Source organism: Bactrocera oleae, chromosome 4, assembly GCF_042242935.1.
Source record: "Bactrocera oleae isolate idBacOlea1 chromosome 4, idBacOlea1, whole genome shotgun sequence".
In the NCBI taxonomy this organism is placed as follows: Eukaryota; Metazoa; Arthropoda; class Insecta; order Diptera; family Tephritidae; genus Bactrocera; species Bactrocera oleae.
In genome coordinates this window covers 40,504,894-40,523,563 of record NC_091538.1, presented here as the reverse complement: position 1 = coordinate 40,523,563, position 18,670 = coordinate 40,504,894, and the positions used below count along the sequence as shown (strand labels likewise).

The 18,670-nt window shown below is 33.1% G+C and overlaps 2 long non-coding RNA genes and 1 pseudogene across 2 annotated transcripts; 1 reads left to right on the top strand and 2 right to left on the bottom strand.

The window, feature by feature from the left end:
- Positions 1-3,739: 3,739 nt before the first annotated feature.
- LOC138857056 (uncharacterized) lies at positions 3,740-9,530 on the bottom strand (annotated as a pseudogene).
- Positions 9,531-11,380: 1,850 nt separating this feature from the next.
- Positions 11,381-13,527, bottom strand: LOC118682861 (uncharacterized). Its single transcript, XR_004978650.2, has 2 exons — positions 12,151-13,527; positions 11,381-12,030 (listed from the first exon to the last, which is right to left on the bottom strand). It is a non-coding gene; the product is annotated as an uncharacterized lncRNA (long non-coding RNA).
- A 3,123-nt stretch (positions 13,528-16,650) lies between these two features.
- Positions 16,651-17,443, top strand: LOC138856995 (uncharacterized). Its single transcript, XR_011395973.1, has 3 exons — positions 16,651-16,898; positions 16,954-17,110; positions 17,200-17,443. It is a non-coding gene; the product is annotated as an uncharacterized lncRNA (long non-coding RNA).
- Positions 17,444-18,670: the final 1,227 nt, after the last annotated feature.

Below are 18,670 nucleotides of genomic sequence, written 5' to 3'. Positions count from 1 at the left end.
ATGCCTTTTAAAGACGGTAGTGGTTTTGTTAAAAAACGTACCAAACCTTGTATAATTCGGTATAGAAGGTTTAACCCAGATTTGAGTATTTCCTCGAAATGGTAATGTTTTACTATCCTTGGCGGAATGAACAGCAAGATTTCATTGTAAACGATAATGAGCAGACTTGCATAACACATCGTATTCTAATTGAATTGACACTAAAAACCTTCGCCAAATATATGATTACAGTGAACATAAACACGTGTGATGGCTTGGTTAATGGGGCAGCTGGACAACTTATGCAAATTGATTTCCATTGTTCTTTTCCAACAATTCTGTGGATTAAATTTTTGGAACCTGCTGTTGGTTTGATAGCACGATCAAAAAAGCCTCATCCTCTAGAAAGTTCTTGAACACCAATTGAAAAGGTTATAAAATCTTTTCAATAAAAAGAAATGAACAAATTTCAATTGAAATAAATCAGTTTCCAGTTGTTCCGGCTAAGGGAATAACTACAAGTATTCATAAAAGTCAAGATGCCACATATAATAAAGTTGTAGTTCATACTCGACCCAGAATGCCTAGAGCTTCAATATATGTCGCTTGTAGTCGAGCTACTTCTGCAGAAGGTCTATTCATCATAGGAAATTTTATTCCTCCTAACAAATTTTCTGAATCGGATCCTGTATTTAGGGAACTGAGGGAATTGAACACAAATAAAGCTCTGACAACAAGTTTCAATTTTATGATTTCCCGAACATCAGGACATCAAATTTTATTCCATAATGTTCAGAGTCTTCACGCTCACATTAATGATATAAAAAGCGACTGTTTGATGCTATCTTCAGATATTTTATGTTTTGTAGAAACTTGGAGTTATCCTTGCGAAAATTTTGATATACTTACCAGGATTTACTCCAATTAACGAGCTGAGAATAAATAGCACGGAAACAACCAACAGAAATAAACGGGGCATTATAATATATGCAAAGCATAGTATTGCTTGCTCTATAGAATCAAAGGCTGTAAAGAAAATATATTCAGGCCGCAAAATTTTAGAAGCGGTTTTGTTTAAATGTTTCAATATTAATATTCTGGTTCTATATAGAAATTCAGCTTTCTCTGTCAGACAATTAATTGTAGAACTTCAGGAAATTCTTACTTCTGAGTTAGGCAATCAAAATGTGCTAATTGTTGGAGATTTTAAAATTTTTTTAATGTCTACAGGGACTGCAATAAGAAATCTGCTCCAAGAAAAAAACTTTAGTTCCCTGCTTGGTGCAGAATATTCAACTACACCTGCCGGTACACAAATTGATTGGGCATTTTCAAACATGGATCCTTCCCATGTTAATGCAATTACTGACATTATTGTAGTATATCAATATATGAGAGAAATTAAATAGTATAAGGAGAAAATAAATATATTATGGATATATGTATGTATAAGAATCTCTACAAAAATTTATGTTTAATATTGTAAATATACAAATTAATATAATAATATAATTTTTAAAATTGTTAATATTCATTATTTTTAAACGAAACATGTATAATAATATCGATATAATAAATAAAAAATGTTATTCATTGTTCAAAAACGATATCTTTTCATACTCCTCACCTACAGTTGTAATGCATTCTATATAAAATCAATTATAAGCCTATACAACGATTTCTCATGATTTTGTAAATTTAGTTTACAAATTGCTTTAATTAATTTCACTGTGAATTAAAATAACTGAGGCAGCAGTTCCTACTTCTAGTTATTAAAATATATAAAGAAATCTCAAACGAGTATACTACTTGACTTTGCGAGAGTCCTATGTCCTCACGCATATCCAAACAATGTGAATGATATATATGTATACATACATACAGCTGTGTTCACAAAAATAGCAGTGCGAGAAATGCAATCAAGTAATGATATTTTTATTATTATTCCAACTTCTACGCATTGTTGTTGTAGAATGGAATGTGTATAAGGAAGAAACGAAAAAATCCCGTTAGATTTGCGAGATTTAAACAAATGAACAACTCTTTTTGCTAGAAGCACCAGTCCTTGGCTGTTCATTAAAATAGCAGTGCGTATCTTGATAAGCCAAAAAAATTTTGTTAAGACGTTTAATTGATAAAAAGTAAGTGGTTTTGTGTTAGTGACTATTATTAATATTAGAAAACACTAAAATAAATTTATATTTTTTAACTTAGTGGGCAGGGGCAAACATTGTACTCCTGAAAAAAGAAATATTATAGTGCAACTAAGAAACCTGGGAAAAACATATAAAGACATCCAAGAAATATGTGGATGTTCTGCTAAAACGATTCATAATGCTTTAAACTTTAAAGAAATGCCCGAAAATCGTGGTATCCAACGTAAAACCACGCCTCATGAGAACCGATCTATTGTGCGATATAGCAGGGCGCAGCCTTTTGCATCGTCCAGCAAGATAAAAAATTACTTAAGCTTGAATGTTAGTGGCGTTACTATTCGGCGACGTCTTAAAGAACAAAATCTCAAAGCGTGCCATCCACGAAAAGTTCCACTGTTAGCCACCAGACATATCAAAGCACATTTGGAGTTCGCCAAAAGTCGCCTTAATTGGCCCATTACAAAGTGGCGAAATATTTTATGGAGTGACGAAAGTAAAATTGTGTTATTTGGTGTAAAGGGCTCCAGACAACATGTCAGACGTTCACATAACACAGAGTACGATCCTAGGTACACTTTGAAGACAGTTAAACACGGCGGATTGAGTATTATGGTATGGGCATGTTTTTCTAACAGTGGAGTGGGCCCTATATTCATGATTGATGGGATCATGGATCGATCTAGTATATATGTTAACATATTAGAAAATGTTATGTTTCCATATGCCAATTGGGAAATGCCACTAAAATGGACGTTTCAACAAGATAACGACCCCAAACGTACAAGCAAACTGGTCAAAAGCTGGATGGCATCAAAGCGGATCGATCTTATGTCATGGCCTGCGCAGTCTCCGGATTTAAATCCAATTGAAAACCTATGGGGAGATGTTAAACGATATGTTGCAAATGCAAATCCAACATCTCGATCACAGCTTTGGGAGGTTGTTCAAAAATCATGGGAGCGGATCCCTGTCAAGCGCTGCCAGGACTTGTTGGATTCTGTGCCTCGCAGATGCCAGGCCGTAAAACAAATTAAAATAGTTTTTTGGAGTTCAACAATGTTTTTTTCAACTAATTCCACTGTTTTCATTACTCACTGCTATTTTTATGAACAGCTGTAAACAGCACTTTTTTGTTTAAATTAATAATGTAAAAAAAATTAACAACATTTTGAATAATAAATTGATTTGTTTTTGTTTAAAATAATCACAAAGTTAAAACAAAATTAAATTTGTGAACATTCATTTACTTTTTGATATATAAAATTAAGTTTAAAGTTGCAGCTCATGAGCACTGCTATTTTTATGAAAACAGCTGTAAATATGTAAGAACTTCTGTTATGCAGCCAGACGCCGTCTACAGCGTAACCAATGTGCATTGCGAATGCATAGGAGCACGCAACACTTTTGGTTAATCGCACAAAATAACAGCTACATATCCAGGTATTTCACAACTTCTCGGAACTTCTATGGAAATGTGTACTGTCTCTTTTCGACGTATACAGAATTTGCTTTTGGAAAAATCGTAAACATTGACAGTCATTTTACTGATAATATGACTGTCAGTACTGACATAATAAATGTGAGTGTATTGGTGAACCCATCAGTAGTTTCTTGTAAGGCATGTTTCCCAACCCGATCACAAATGTTGAGGGATAATCACAAAGATTCGATGACTGATGATATATTGTATCAACATCGAACAAGGTGCAACGATACAAGTATAACGACATTATTCAGTGACGCAATGTACAATGATCCATTAATTGCTATTGAGGATCATTGACCATTTTCCAATCAGTCATTTCGGTATGAGTTCACCAAATCGAAGTGCATCTGATTGAAACAACACATACTTATGTATATAAATCGTGAACTACAGTAACTATAAAAAACAATTATGCTGACAGTTTCGGCAGGGCAAGGGGGATTTTTTTTGACGCAGTAGGTGGAACTGGCAAACCATTTCTTATTTCGTTAATTATTTAATTCTAGTCGTTCATGGCTACAGTGTCGAAACAGTGCAAATTATCATTTGGGATGAATGCATTGAACACATAAACATTCGCCTGAGGAATTGGATAGGATATCGAAATATATAAAAAAACAACTACAAACTATATGGCGGCTGTCTGTAACTCCTTTCAGGTGATTTCAAATAGACACTTCCCGTTATTCCACGTTCAACATACGCTGAGAAAATCAACGCGGCTGTGGTGTAAGATTGAAAATATACAACTGACAGTGAACATATGTGTTCATATGCTCCAAGATCCATCTGCCGAAACTTTCTTAAAACAACTGTTAGATATTGGCAATGGAAAAGTTGCTATACATAAAAATACTGGATGCATAAAATTACCGAACGATTTCTGCGTAATCATCAACTCACAAAATACTCTCATGGACCATTTATTTCCCGATGTATACATAAAGTATAAAAATTTTTAGTTGCTGACAGAAAGAGCGATTTTGGCAGCAAAATATGTGGATTTCAATGGATTAACTTCAAAGATACAACAGGTGTTGCCATTGGACTTGATATCATACAAATCTATCGGTCCTGCTCCGCCGCACCATTTACAACTGCAGGTTGGATCTCCAGTTATTTTGCTAAAAAATTTGAACCCACCACGGCTTTGCAATGGCACACGATTAGTTATTAAAAAATTAATGAAAAATATTATAGAAGCCACCATTTTGAATGGCAAGTTCCGTGGTGAAAATGTATTGCGAATGCCATGAACTCCTATAATTCTTACAGATGTGCCAATTGAATTCAAATGGACTCAATTTCGAATTAGACTAGCATTCGCAATGACGATCAATAAGTCACAAGGTCAAACGTTGTCTGTTTGTGGCTTAGATTTGGGTACACCATGCTTTTTCAACGGACTACTTTATAGGACATGTTCTCGCGTAGGCAAACCATCCAGTTTGTTTGTATTCGCTAAAGACGTACAGACCAAAAATACCGTATACTCGATTGCGTTGATAGATCAATCTTTGTTTATTTTTGATTGCCATAATTAGTAGTAGAAATAACAACTAATTGTGTTTAAAAATATATTTGTTACTTTAATAAAAAAAATTTATTAACTTATATAAAGTATAAATAATATTAATTGTCTACAACTTTCTCCTCTTTATAATTACATCCCCGACACACTTATAGTGTCAGCTATTTTTAAAAATATCTCCTAAAAATTACGTATGTATATGGCAAACCAACGTTTTCAGGGACAGCTAGTATATACATATGTATATATGTATGTAAGTATATGTATGTATGTATAAAGGTAGGTACAAGTACAATAACAAATTCTCAAAGCTATTATCAAAAATAAATAAATATAGATGTGGCTATGCAGCAAAATAGGAAAAAAGTAATTCAGTCAATATATATGGATATATACTATGTATACATATTTATATATATGCATACATATATATATAAAAGTATACAAGTATATACATTGGTACAAGTAAAATAACAAATTCTTAAAACTATTACATATAAGTTAAAAAAATTAAAAAATTCCTTTGGCTCCGCTTTTATAACCTTTAAATTATTGGTGAGCATCTAAGCACCTGTATGGCTTTCATCTGCTTAGCTTGGCTCATATCATTCATTATTGACACCAACATTTTGAAGAATGCTTACACTGTCTCGCTGCCTTTTTAAGAAGCTCGCTCCTTACAAGCTTCTTTGTATAATTCAACGGCTTCTTTAAAACTGCCGTTGTCATCACTGTTGGTTCTTCCTCGTTTCCGCTTTACTGGAGTTGATGCCGACAACTCCAGTGGCGACTGCATCAACTGCGGATACTCCGCTGTATCAACCAGCAGCCTCCTACTATGAAATAATAAATAAAATAAATATGTCTATAACACATTAAAAATATGAACTTACGGCTTAGCCTTAACAAATGGTTTTAAGAAATCCATATTTGCCAGCAATGGCCAAGTGTCGTACATGAGCACCGCACTGCCGGAGTGAATCTTTCACGTTGGGACTTCCGCCGCTGTACATATTGCTCTTCTAGTAAAAACAAAATATAAACAATTAATAAAAAGGATTGTGTGGTTTTCTGAAACCACAGTAAAAGTGAAACGTTTTTTTACATTTTGGACATTAAATAAAAATTTTCAAAATAATATTCCAATAAGAGTATAAACATCGCTTCATCAATCTTAATTTTTGACTTTGAAAATTGGAATGATAACACTGGCATACAGTGGTTTTGTTGCCCTGAATATAACACTGATTTTGAATATATTTATGCTCACAATTCATGAAATTATTAATGATTTTATAAGAATTGCTCTCAATTTTGTAAAAATTATTATTTTCATTTTAAACTAAAAAAATCGGAAAATAAGAAATAAAATGACATAAATGTTGAAAATATTAGTTTTATTTTGAAAGATTAAGAAACATTAAAGTAAACAGAGAAAAAGATGATAAAAACGTTTACTATATTTCCATAAAACGCCTTTTATTAGCTTTTCTTTTATCATTCTTTTTTGGACAATCTCTTTTACTCATATTTGCTCCTAGAATCTGAAAATTTGTCAGCATATTTTGTACAATTTCTTCATAATTTGGTGCTTCATGATTACCTTGGAAATTCTCGACTACCATAACAAAACTTTCCCAAGCTTTACTTTCCGGAATATTCATAACTTTAATAAAATCTGAGTCCTTTATCATTTGCCTAATTTGAGGACCATCAAATATTCCAACTTTCAACTTTTCCATACTAAGCTTTGGAAATTAAAACAATTTCCGTCCTTGTCTAGTGCTTTAACAAATTGCTTGATCATTCCTAACTTTATGTGTAATGGTGGGAGTATGATTTTGTCTCTGCTTATCAATGGTTCCCTTAACAGGACATTTTGTGGACTGTAAATCTGGATATCTCCAGGTTTGATTGCGATAAAAACCTTTAGCATATACAACGCAAAAGTAACAATCATTGATATGATTTGTAGGCTCCATCCAGATCATCGGAATACCAAAGTCTAATCCAGAACGTTCTCCTTTTTTCCATAACCGTAAAGACTCAACGCATAATTTACAAACTTTATAAGGAGCCCATGGTTTTTCTAGTTTGTCCATTTTAAAATAATCATTGTAAGCTTCCTTAACGAAGTCTGTGATGTTTCGTTGTTGTTTTTTCGTTAAATAAACACCGCAAATATAACAAAACAAATCAGAACTATATTTACACTTTCTTCGTGACGAACTCATATTTTAAAACAACACAAAACAAATATATATTTAAATATATATTCAGTAATTAAAGGAATATAAACTCATGAGAACGTATTTAGATTCACGAGTTAGTACTTCGTCTTGTCGAATAACTGAGATCTTAGCTGTTCTGCGGAGCAAGGGGTGGGGATTGCTAAGAGTAGGGATCACGTGATGTTTGTATGAGCGAAAAAGTTGCGCATAAGCCTAATCATGACCGATAAAATCAATTTTTATGAATAAAAAACTGATTATTGTTCAAATTATAAGATTTGGGAAAATCATAAAAATATCATAAAAATAAGAGCACATTCAGTGCTTTTATAAATATATTTGTGATCTGTACCCTTGAAAACATGAAAATTATCACAGATATCCAGGGCAACAATATTTTTTTGTAGGGCTGTGTAATGGGAAATAATAAAAGTAGACTAGATCTCCAACTAATATTTTTATTGAATTCTGTATCTTAGAATACGAAATACTTAATGTTTAACAATTATTTAGAGGACATACACATATTAAAAACTGAAAATACTAAGTATTTTATAATCGTTAAGTCATTTTCACCAGTTTTTCAATTATTTTCAATCATTCTATCTTCATCATGAGTTTCACAGTTTATATGTGTATGTATTTTAGCCGCTTGCATTTTTGACGATACCTGCGGCATCGTTTCGTATTTCGTTGCTTTTGATGTAAAAGTTTTGCTGTAACAATATTTTCAGATACAGGCTCACCACTTTGAACGATATTAGTACTCAGCATGGCATCTGTTAAAAACACTTTAATAAATATAAATATATTGCATGGACCGAATACAAATAAAAATACTTACTTTAATATTCATACGAAATAAGGTAAATAATAAATTCAAGTACTCAGAATTTAAATAAATCCATAATCAACAACATTACTAGCAAAAAGTTCTAACAATGCTAAATAAAAACTATATTTAGTCACCAGGATCTTTTTTTTTTATTTTTCTAAAAGCACGTGCTCTATCGGCGTTCGGCGTAAAATTTATTCATCGTCATTCATTTTTATACTCTCGCAACCTGTTGCTACAGAGTATAATAGTTTTGTTCACCTAACGGTTGTTTGTATCACCTAAAACTAATCGAGTTAGATATAGGGTTATGTATATATAAATGAAGAGACGAGTTTGAATCCGGGTGACTGTCTGTCCGTCCGTCCGTCCGTGCAAGCTGTAACTTGAGTAAAAATTGAGATATCTTTATGAAACTTGGTAGACATGTTTCTTGGTACCGTGAGATGGTTGGTGTTGCAGATGGGCGTAATCGGACCACTGCCACGCCCATAAGATACAAGACTGTTATTTGGTACACAGGATCACATTAGGGAGTGGCATCTGCACATAAAATTTTATCTCCTAAACCCCTAATGCTATAATAATAAAATTCACTGGAAGCAAATGTTTTTAGCACTTCTATTGACGGTGTGAAAATAGTTGAAATCGGGTGGCAACTCCGCCCACTCCCCATATAACGGAACTGTTAAAAACTACTAACTGTTCAAGCCCCTAAGACCTTCTATCGAAAACATCAGCCAATCCACAAAGAAATCTCAAACGAGTATACCATTTGACTTTGCGAGAGTATAAAATGTTCGGTTACATCCGAACTTAGCCCTTCCTTACTTGTTATACTCTTCTTTGATTTTTCCTGGTTGATCAGTTTATGGACCACAAGCTGTGTCGTTGTTTACCAAAAGCAAAAAAAATAACATTTACATTAAACACTGGCAAAAGCAAACAAAATAGCATGGAGCACGAGCACAAATAAGTAATAGTATATACACTACACGGTCAGCTGATGCGAACTGTAGGCGCCGCTTAATTGACCTCGGCTGCTCCGACGGGCACCTTCATTTTTAGGCCTACTCCACGGCCGATCGTCACGTGACATGTAATACACAGAGGAAAAAGTTCCAGACGATGTAATAAAAATTTTACTTTAAAACACATAAACATATAAATCTACTAACCTGTTGCTCCTAGTCCTCGGGCGATGTTTGCCCAGGCAGCCGCCTTTTTATCCGACAACCGGTATCCGAGGCACGTTTTATTTTACAAAATTTCGTAGCCGCACTCCCTCAATCAATCGCTCGTCGTCGTAGAATTATTAAAACAAAGTGTCACAACAGACGCGATGAGCGAAAAGATAAAAATAATCAAATAAAAATTAATCAAATACTATATGCATAACTGGGCCTTTATGCAGATTGCTTTTATTATTGTTGAAGGTGTCTCTTTACCATAAGCTGATCGTAGTAATAGTGAAATAATAAGGCAAGAAGGGTGTAACCGAACATTTCATAACATTACAACTTGCAGGGAATAAAGGCGGAGGATATTAGGCATGGTTATTTGCAGTGACTAATAGGATTGTTTGGGTAAATTCACTCAACAAATTTGATTGAAATCGGTCGAGTAGTTCCTGAGATATTGGATTTCGCCTAAAGGTGGGCGGAGTCACACCTCTTGTCCAATGTTCAGAATTTTCCTAAAGAGTCCCTCTCTACCATCCTAGTTGTGAAATTTAATGGTTGTGGCTTATTTATTCAGTGAGTTATAGTACTTATATGGAGAGTGGGGGTGGTTATTATCCGATATTACCCATTTCCACAATGAGCCACGCCCACTTTACAAAAAAATTTAACCCACAGGTCTAAAACTTCACGAAATAGGTTAGAATAAGCACATGCTTTTACTACGGAGTGGAGCAGAAGACTAACGGTATATATTTCGTGTATTGGGCATACCAAAATATAGCTCAGGTTACACCGACGAATGAATTTAGGAACTGGATTTCATTATACCTGAGATTCTTATAGTTTAACTTATATTTTGCATACATGGGTAAGTTACAATCGAATAGACCTATACATGCGGTATGAAGTCAGTCGGAGGTTCGAAAATCTTTCTATTAGATATATGGGGGCTAAGAGAATAATTGATCTGATTCAACTTCTTTTTGACATACAGACATACTAATATCAGAAAAGGATTCTCTTCGAATTCCTTTAATATATCTCACAGATTAACCGATATTTTCAATAAAAAGTTCATAATTAGAACTGGTACACACACAGTTTCGGTATCAGAGAACTTGAACAGTTTTGCTCCAATGTGGTCATAAGATGGCAAACTTTAAAGGCACTATTCGTACACATTTTTTTTTGGATACATTGATTGGTTCTTGATTTGTATACTGAAAAGTGAAACAATCAGAGGAAATTTAAAATTTTGTTATATGAAAAGTAGGTTTTCACCTGATTTCGCTTATTTTCGCACTGTCATGTAGAAATGTCATAACAATATTACCTGCCATCTCTGCTGTAAAATTTAATGTCTCTGCCGTATTTAGTTATAGAGTTATCGCACTTTTAGTAGTTTATAACAAAATTGTTATATGGGTAGTGGGCGAGGTTATCATCCGATTTCACCCATTGTCACACTGTTGTAACAAGAGTTGAAAAAGTGTGTCCTGTGCAAATTTGGGTAATATAGCGGGGCCACGCCCACTTTAAAAGATTTTCAAACCACAGGTGTCCCTCCTTAATATTATTGGTGGTGCCAAACTTGAGTACTGTATCTTAACTGACGGTTTACTTATGGCACTTCATATGTTTTTGATTAATGGCGTTTTGTGGGCGTGGCAGTGGTCCGATTACGCCCATCAGCAATACAAACCGTGTTACGGTACCAAGAAACATGTGTACCAAGTTTCATCAATATATCTTAATTTTTACGCAAGTTACATCTTTCCCGGACATACGGACGGAGGGACAGACAGTCACCCGGATTTCAACTCGTCTCGTCATCCTGATCATTTATATATAAATATGTACTTATGTATATATCTTTAAATCTAACTCGATTTTTAGGTGATACAAACAACCGTTATGTGCACAAACCTATTATACTTTGAAGCAACATGTTGCAAGAGTATAAAAATAAAGCGTTGGATTATTTCCATTTAAAACTAGAATAAAGTTTATTTAAATAACAGTTTACATACTTATTTGTACTTCTGAATAATTGATTTGTAAGACCAATTATTAAACTCAATGAAGATTCTAATTGTCTTACCGCTGGTGGGGGACAGAAATAGACTTCATTGAGCTGAGAACTTATTCATTCTAATTTTATTTTGTTAAATGCATCGCTTATATACTATTTACAAATCTTACTATCTAATTAAATTTATACATATGTATGTGCGTATGTGGCACGCACACCACATAGGGTTGTTTTTAAGTACAACTCAATACATGTGTGTGTGTGTATGTCCGTATGTATGTAGCACATTGTTTATGCTACATGTTATGGGATTGTTTTCAAGTGCTCATGTGCACTTGTAATCAATTGCCTAAATATATATCTTAGGTCTACAAGTTATCATATGAGTGTATATTTGTTTATGTGTTTGCTTATGTATGTATGTATGCCTGTTAAATATATTTGAGCATACATATTTAGGATTAGTGGACTGTATATTCTAACATATTTCTTATCTTAATGTGTAAAATAATAAAACTAAATTTATTGCTGCACGCCGTCTAAGTGGGGCCCTTGTGGTCCTAACGCACATGATCATTTTTGAACACTTCTCTGCGCTAAATTTTTGGAAAAAAAAGATTACTATATTTTTGTTTATAACAAAGATAACAGTGAAATATGTATATGTATGTACATATGTATATAATATAAAAATGCGCCATGCACGACTCACGTACCTTAACCTTTGCTGATTAATACAATTTTGATTAGCCATAGACAGCAGTATTAACCCAACACTTTCAATAACTTGTTTACCATTTCTTTATCCGCAGAGGCTTCCCTTCCAAAATAAAATTAAAACTTCACGTTTTTTTGGCTTTAGCGAAGTTCTATCAAACTCCGAATATGTGCTACTCCGTTTTAGAATCCGCTTATACTTTATCATATAATTTAAAAATTTTCTGGTAATGTCGTCCCGACTAAAAGGGAATCCCGCGTCCACTCTATTAATATTTTGGAAAACTTTCTCCCAAAACAGAGAACTTCTTTCAAATAAATTCCTCTGCATACCACATATTTTGTCTGTTTAATCATAAATTTTCTGTCATTCACTTTAGTTTAAGTTAAGTGACAATTGCAATTGTAATAATTTTAAACATAATGAAGAGAAGAGAATTAAGTTCAGAAAAAAGAAAAGTTGTAATTTCTAACTCTAAAGATGGTAAATCTTTATCGGAAATCGAAAAAATGGTGGAAAGTAGCAAATCAACTTTACTAAGGTCTGGCAGACCGAAATTGCTTCTGGACCGTGATGAACGTTTTATCAAAGGCATAGTCAAGAATCAAAGAATACATTTGAAAGTGCTCTTAAAATAGCCACTAGTTTGGAAATTGCTAAAAATATATCAGTATCATCAGATACAGTGCGCAGAGCAATCCATCGTAGTGCTTGTTATAATCGATGGAATAATGACCAAAGAGGTTTACCTTAATTTATTGAAAAATAATTTGTTGCAGAGTGCGGAAAAAATGGGAATAAAGGAAGATTTATGTTTTCCAAAAAACAACGATCCTAAACATACTGCACATCAGGGATAATGGGATGCCCAACTCGTCTCTCACTGGAAATGAGAGAGCAATTGCTAGACGTCAAAACCTACTGAACTCAGACCTGTCAAAGCCAGATTGAAATCACACAAAATTATAATGGGAATGGAGACATTTTTAATTTTTACTCTCCATTTGTAACGGCCGTTATTACGAAGAATAACGAAAGAAAAACAGCACGCAGCTTGTGAACTGGTAAGTATATTTTAATTTTTATTAGATAAATTTGCATGTATTTAATAATTTTTAACGTTATTTTACAGCCGAAAAGCCAAAATCAAACTTAAAATGGAGAAAGTGTGTTGCAGGCTGCAGCGAGGAGGGACGAACTTACCATTTTCCATGTAAGGGAACGGATCTCGAACGGTGAGTACATGACAAAATAAATTAATTAAATAATGCAAAAAGTGTGTTTAATATGTGATATATGATAAATAATTGTAAAAATGTCTTTCGATACATTAAAATTTAGAAAATTAATTTTTTGAAGTAACGACTGTGCGCATATCATTAATTATTTTGGATGTGCTATTAATAATACAATTTATTGTAGTTCTGCATATGTATAAGTATTTAAGTGCAAAAGTGATCAAAGAAGTTTTAAATAATTGTAACAAGTGTTAAAATATGAGTTTCGATAGTTTACAATTTATCTAAATTTCATTCTTAAATTATTTTGAAGTAACGATTTATCGTTGAATATTTATAATAATTATAAAATAGCTAACTAAATTAAATATCTATACGGCTTTATTAAAATAAATAAATAGTTTACGTGTTTTGCCATTTTTTGCACTATTATAATTATATATATTTTATATTATATTATTTTATAATTTGAATATATTATGTTTTTTTCTTTTAATAGGCGTAAATGTTGGCTCAGACGTTTAGGTGTTTCTGAAAGATTAAATGAAGAAAAACCTAAACACATTTTTGATTGTAAACGCCATTTTTAAGAAAAAATGCGCCACGCAAAAAAATTGGGTCCGAGGGCCATTCCCGATATTAATTTAATTGTTGAGCCTTCATTTAACGCCTCAAATTCTTTTTTTGAAAACCCTATAGAACTGGGTTTTGAAGATTTGCGTAAGTTGATCGGATATTATTCATTTTTATGAAATGACGAATAATTTTAGTTTTTTTAAGGGATGGCTATTAAATATAAACAGTTTAAGACGGTTGTAGCGATTTTTGTCGCACTAATGATTTCCATACTTGAAGACGAAATGACTATGTCAGGACAGTTTGGAACATTTTTTAGGGCAGATTAGAAGCAGAGGAGGTACTAGAGTAACGCTTTACATGTTCTCTAGTTTATTTAGGAAATCGTGTGTCTACGTTATGTAAATATCGGAAATTGTGAGCTGCCTTTAGAACCTGATGCTAATTTCGGATCTTATTAATAATGTTCTACTTAATGTGTGGAATAATTCACTTTTAAACGACCTTTCTTGGCAGGCTTTTCAAGGCTTACCACGACCTGAACACTTCCTTCTTAGATCAATTTCTTTAGATAGTACTTTAGAAATTAACTTTTTAAAAGAAAATGCTTTTAGTTATTTTTGCGGCTATCTTTATTTAAAAACTTTCAAAATGCACTCATGCTCTCTTCCATTACCTTATTTACGAGATGAAATTCCTTCGGACGAATTCATCTTCATTTATCAAAATCAAATAGACAAATGCAATTTAGTAAAGCCGCCTCAGGAGTTTGTTGCATTTGTAAAAGTGTTTGAAACAAAATTTTTATAAGAATTCGATAGTATTTGTCATAAGATAGGAGTAGGATACATTATTTTTAATGAAATGAAAGTTGTTAGGCCATTTTTGTGTTAAGAAAATTCTGACCCGCAAATAGTTATAGCAGAGAATGTTAATGAATAGAAAAGGAGCAAATGTTAGCTGTACTAAAATGTTAATTACGATGAGGGAACATCGAAAACGAACAAGTTCGAAAATAAAATGTCACCACACCTATCAATTTACGCAACGAACTACACCACTCTATAAGCAAAATGTATATACATACATACATATGCACAGATGTTCTTTGGTATGCGCAAAAATTTAAATAATAAAAACGAAAGAAATTGACTTCTGACAAGAAAATGTAAGTAATGAGGGAAATAAAAATGAAATTAGAATTAAAATATCATTTAATAAAAAATAGTTATAAAAATAAAAAAAGAGTATAAAAAATATCTGATAGGATTTAATCTTAGGCAAAATATTTCATTGCAAACTCGCGACATATATTCTAAGTATTTCATATTACAACGACAACAAATTCATTCATAAGGAACGTGCGTCTGCTTCAAAGCAAAGTGCGTTCATTCATAACTCTGCGCCGCGCTTTTTTTTTTGTGCGCCTGGTAAACCACATTTGGTGTTCATATAGAATTCCTACCGCAAATGCGCGAGAATAAAAATGAATGAAATTGAATTTGAATGTCTTCAGTAAAATTGAATAAGTTTCAAGTTTACAATTGATCCTACCCTCGCATTTGTATTTTGCCCACAAGCTACCTCCTCAAAACGATGCTAAAAATCAGAAACTGAAGAATTTATCTGATGTTCCCTTCTGAGAGGAGAATTGGCAACATGACATATTAGCAAGTTAAAATAATATTTAAATTTTTTTCATATTATGCAGTATACCTATATGGCATTAAATTATAAAATTTATATAAAATTGACATTTATATGAAATCATTAACTACTTCTATGTATATATTCTAAGCACACTCCATATAGTACTTTTATATGTTTACTTATCATTATTTCATAGTTTCTCAATTTAGCCCAAAGTGGCAATGCGCCCCTGACCCCTCCTTGCCAGCGATCGTTCAACTCGCAAAAAGCAAAAAGTGTAGACAAAAGTCATTGTTTGTGCGGGGCAAGAAGAAGCAAGTATCAGTGTACGTGTATTTAAGAATGTATGTGTGATTATCACATTTGTGTAATTACGCATAATAAGGAAATATTCAATAAACCTAAAAATATGAACATATTTTCCTGATATATTTTAATTATATCAGGAAGTAAAATATGCCATTAAAGTAATTGAATTATGATATGCTTAGACTCTAATTAATAAAATAAAAAAATAAATAAAATTTAATTCACATGAGTTTTAGGATTCGAACTTATATGCTCGTATTCGGAATGAGCTTAACTCCTTCACGCTTACAACTCAACCACCACAAGAGTAGAAACGCGGCCGCTTAACCACCGTTTTATTGTTATCCTTTGTTCAATAAGCAATTACTCATGCAATTATTGCAATCATGAATTGTGCTATACAAACAGCACCACAGATAACATATTATTTAAATAGTGTAATGTGTGAACTCAAACATCAATAATTTTTATACTCTCGCAACCTGTTGCTACAGAGTATAATAGTTTTGTTCACCTAGCGCCCTAACCGATTTCAACCAAATTCGGTATATAACATTCTTCTCATATTTCTATAAATCGGATAACACCGACGCATATTTCCCATATAACACCATTTTAAATTCCAACTGATTCTTTCACTTTCCACTATGCAAACCAAGCAACAATGATTGTATCGGAGTAAAACTTTGCGTGAATAATACATTTAAAGTGTACCACCTTGTGTGCCACTCGAAAACACACTGAAATGGCAAATTGCATACATATTTATGTGACGTGATTTTTGGTTTTTACTGAGGAAATCAAACGGTTCTTAATAACGGGAAATGTGAATAACATCGATCTATCATACTCAAAAAGGCGATGTTATGTATAATTGTTATTGTAAAAAACACGAAAAGTTTTATTTTTATTTTGAAATTAATATGACTTTTTTACGCATATACATAGTGCATACTTATTTTTGTGATACACTGTATGTACCCAAGTATATATATATGTGAATATTTTAATATTAAAGTAAAATGCAGGTACATTTTTGGCATGTAGGTGAGATTTGACCAAATGCAAATGGCAAAAACTAGAGCAGAAGGGAGAGATATTCTCATCTATTGATGGAGGAAATGCACCTGTTTACGTAATTTCTGATGACTTTAATGGGTGTCAACTGCGAAAATATTCTATTGGGTAAGTGCGAAAATATAAAAAAGGGAATAACAAAAGAATGAAACGAAATTCCAAAACATCAGTTATAATAAAATCTTGTTCTTGCGCAGGTGTACAATTTTAAATTGTTTTTAATTACATATTATTTTTCATGATGCCGCGAGTCCGTAAACGTAGTGTGCGCGAGTGGTCAACTGACAATAAAAAGTGTATTTTGTTCATTTGGCCGAAAAATTTGGAAGACGAAACACGTTTGTTTGTGCTGCGCATGTTGAAGATAATGCAAGGGGGGCTGAAAATTGGAGAATTGGATCTGTTCCCACGTTAAATCCTGGTAAGTTACAAATTTAAATATTATTAAATGTTTTACGATATTGCCAGTTAATCTTTGTGCATATATGCCCGTATGTATGTATGTATACTTATGTGCGTATCGGGGTTTATGCGTTGAAGGATGTCCATCGGATGAAAAAAAATCCTTTTTTCATTCACCGTAGATGAGATTGCATTCAACAGCGGGGTGTTAGTATTACAAATAAATGCAACATAATCCGACCGTAAAAAGTTATTTATTTGCGACAGCAATTTTGATGCGAATTATGTCGCAAATAATAGACTTAAGAAGGAGCTTTCCCGAAGCATAAATTATTTTAACAAAATACAGGTAGTTGCAGTAGCTTGTCGTCGAACAGAGTCCTTCTGCCTATTAAACGCCATTATTCATATAGAAATCAGATAAGGGGAGAAGATTTGAGTTATGAGGAATTCGAATTATATTCGGATCTCGAGATGAAGAGTAAACAAGATAGTGTTTCCTTCAACATCGATTTCTCAAAATGCCCGTAAACAAAATGAACCCATGAATGCGCCACCTACCTGAGCGCTGAGGATTTGAAACAAAAAGAATTTGAATTAGAGAATAGGTTAATTATTGGCTATTTCGCTGGCGCCCAATTAAATGTTATGGTAGGGGTTGATCCTAGGGTTATAGGTAATTTAAAAACTCTTGTTGGGTAAATGTCCAATTACGAACGGATCTGTGTAATAATAATCGACGAGATTGCAATTAAAAAGGTCTCGTTTATAACATTGAGAAAGGAGACGGCCATAGGCAATTACATTGACATCCTCCCACATTTATCCCAATAACTTCGAGAGAATGAGCGTTTCTAAAGCTAAAACTCATGAATGACTTGTTCGATGAGCTTGATTGTAATGTGCGCAACAGCAAGAGCCCGTACAAGTGGCCCATTCAACAAAACACTTCGGCAAAGTTTGGTAGGCTGAAGGACCACCTGCAGTTCATTTCGCATATCGAGGATCCTAGCAATATACATAAATGCTCAATGCTTTTCAGGGTTTATCATAACTATAACAGCAATCATGAATTTATCGACAGAAATCTTTGCTAATCACAAAGATGTTAAATTTATATTGTTAGGAAAATTAAGCCAAGACGCGCTATTAAACTTTTTTTTTGTAAAATTAGGACTAAGTAGGGAATAAATACCCATTCATCGGCTTATGATATTCAATTCGTAGTCGCTCGTCTTATCTCAATGAAAATATTGAGACGCAGTT